General features: G+C 32.7%; 1 long non-coding RNA gene across 1 annotated transcript; it reads right to left on the bottom strand.

The window, feature by feature from the left end:
• Nucleotides 1–293: 293 nt before the first annotated feature.
• Nucleotides 294–1315, bottom strand: LOC149414902 (uncharacterized). Its single transcript, XR_016303908.1, has 3 exons — nucleotides 1193–1315; nucleotides 801–947; nucleotides 294–616 (listed from the first exon to the last, which is right to left on the bottom strand). It is a non-coding gene; the product is annotated as an uncharacterized LOC149414902 (long non-coding RNA).
• Between the last annotated feature and the right edge of the window lie 1771 nt (nucleotides 1316–3086).

Here is a 3086-nt window from a genome sequence, read left to right on the forward strand (position 1 = left end):
CGAAGGATTATACCCATAATTCAGAATCATGGGTTAAATACTTTGAGTTGCAGGTAGTTTATTACAACCCTTTTGAGAGATGAAACTTAAATAAATAAATATTATGTTTTGTAAGACTAGAAAGTACTTATTTAAAACCTCATTCATATAAAAGTTATTTTGTTAAGAATCGTCTCTCAAAATATTGTTTCCAGATACCAACAAAGCCTCAAAAAAGAAAACACGTTTGATCATACACACATTTATATTATCATTTTTTATTATATATTTTTTTTAAATATAGTAAAAGATGTTTGTGTCCTGATTTGGCAAATTCTTTTCGGCGCTGCCTGTATGTGTCTAGTAATTTACCTTTAGCAGCAATTTTTTGGGTAGGCCCAAAACACACATATGGGGTGAAATATACAGCTGCGCTTTCTTTATTAAAGACTTTGGTGATTTGAAAAGCAAATTCATAAAATCTCTTGCTTGTAATGGATCTATCTGGATTACCCTGCAATTCCTTACTTATAATAGTACTGCACAGTCTGGCAGAATTGTCCAACAGACCCTTTGACTCAAACTGCATTAAAAGTGCTTGCCGTTCATTGATTGATAGGAGATGATTGCGTAAGTCCTGGAAAACAAAATTAAATTGCATATTGATTACATAACTAATAACCACTTCTATAATCATCATAATATCAGTCACAGGATGGCTATTCTACGCTGCCACTACTAAAATACATATATCGGAATGTATAAAACAATTAACCTAAGTTACTTAGGTATCTGAAACTTACTAAAATTATTTAACTTACATTCGAAATTTGCTCTTCAAAAGCTTCTTGCGTTATTCTTTGTGATTTGTTTTTATTTTCCAACAAGGAAATGTCATTTACAAGGAAGTCATCGTGTTGATAATATATGGGCGTTGTTTGTTTGGAAGTTGAAGGTATATCTTCAATCTGAAACAAAAAGCGGGTATGTACACAAAGGGGAAAGAAAGGGTGAAGGGGTCAAGCTTTGTTTTTATCCCTTTGGAATTGCTTGACCCCCCCGGCAGTCGATTTATTCATTAATTACAGGAATTATTATTTTAAATACTATTATTTTTGTATCAAAATCGCGTCCGGTACAACTATTTCCAAATGGTTAGCCAAAAAAGGCCTAGGTAAACAATATGTCATCATTACTGCTTTTAAAAACTTACACTTATGACAGGTGGATTAATAACATCCTTGAGCGCATTAATGTGTGCTGTAGGCAGTGCCCGGTGCCCTACAGTCGGAATCAATTATTTAATATCATCTTGAGATATTATCAGGAGTGTTTTCGAGTCTATGGCTTCAGTCTGAAATAAAGAAAAAAAACGACGAGATAATACAAAAAATTTCAAAACAAGAAAATAAAAATTTATTTTTCAAAGGAATGAAAATTATTCATTAAAAAAATGTATATTTATACAACAGCAGATACCGAACACCCTGTATCATGAATCAAGCGCAGATAAAATAGTTTTAATAATGAAATTATTTCATTTATATGAAAATTTCAAATGTAAACATTAACAATGGGTGGTCACCCTGTATTTAAAAAAAAATATCCCTCCCAAAAAAAAAACAACAGAATTCAATGTTCAAAATGTTATGTCCGAATTAATAATTTGCAATACACATTTATTAAAATTAAATATAACCTGCTATGATTTAGTTTCTGGTTAGGGTAAAATTGTAACTTAGAAAATACTACAGTTTCAAACAACATTCGTTCAATACAAAATAATACTGGCGGAAACAAACAAAGAAATAAAGGCGCCCTTGAGGTGATTTTGCACAAAAACGGCGCTATACAAGTGATCCAATTATTATTTTTTTTATATACCACTCTCTGTAACTTGTGTCATGACTCCTGACACAATCTTGGTTGTAGCGTCAACACGCACTCTTCAAACTAGGTACATAATAAATACAAATCTTCTAAATCTATTGCGTAGGTACTTGAGTCATGGAATAATGAAGGTGCCAGTTTCTAAATCAAATAGAATGGATATTATCATAATATATAATATCATAGTTCCATGATCTAAATTCTAAATCAATAAAAAAATGAAAAAAGAAAACTCACCTTTAAATGTTTCTATGTAAGCCTCCAAATTCCAAGAAATTAAATAATCCTCCACGGTTTTGTCTGCCATTATCACTAGGAACTAGGAACAGCGGTTAACATAAATTCAATTCAATTCAAAAATGAATTCGCAACGCGCGCAACAAACGTCAATTCACGTATGGTGCGAACTGTGGCGATCTGATAACTGCGTCGTAAATGAACACCTGCGCGATAAACAGATCTACCAAAGTTCGGGAGATTTTAACTAAAGTTTTGTTGCACTTTGCCTAAGTTTGTGCAAAGCAACTAATTGTTATGTAAAAATACCAAATTTAGATATTCCAACCTCAGTTTTGCTATATGAACAAAACATTTAACCAAACTAGATGTTTAGTTAAATTTAGCTAAATACTTTGGGAAGTAACACATAAACTTAAGTTTCTAAAGTGAAATAGGTTTAGTAAATTACTTTAGCTTGATTAACCAAACCGATTATTTTGTTTAGGTAAGTATGCTTTTAGTGTGCTATTATTAAAGTTTAGTTGTAATAGCTCAAGCACATTTTACTAAACAACGACGGTATCTGCACATAAAGTATTTTAGGTAAAGTAGCTGAACTTTAGGCGATGGTTACACAACTTCAATTAGCTTAACACTTTAGCTAACTCATTTTTTTCAGTGTAAGATGAAAGTAGACTGAATGCTGTAGAAATGAGATCCCTGAGGCGTATGTGTAATAAAACCATGTATGATCATGTGAGATACATAGTACGATCGATTGAATCAGATACTTGAGTCGGGCCATGTCAAGAGTCAGAATTATAGAAGAGTATGTATGAGACGATGTATGAATGTGAATGAGGCAAGAAGTGTGTGCCAAGACCGAGTTGCTTGGGGTCCGTCCTCTCTGCGTATCCCTGCGGGGAAACGGCGTGTTAGTTAGTTACTTTCAATATCAACTTGGTGAAAAGCCGCTATTCAGAATTAATGTGGTCAAA

This window comes from Hesperophylax consimilis, chromosome 19, assembly GCF_061612785.1.
Source record: "Hesperophylax consimilis isolate HC1 chromosome 19, BYU_Hcon_1.0, whole genome shotgun sequence".
In the NCBI taxonomy this organism is placed as follows: domain Eukaryota; kingdom Metazoa; phylum Arthropoda; class Insecta; order Trichoptera; family Limnephilidae; genus Hesperophylax; species Hesperophylax consimilis.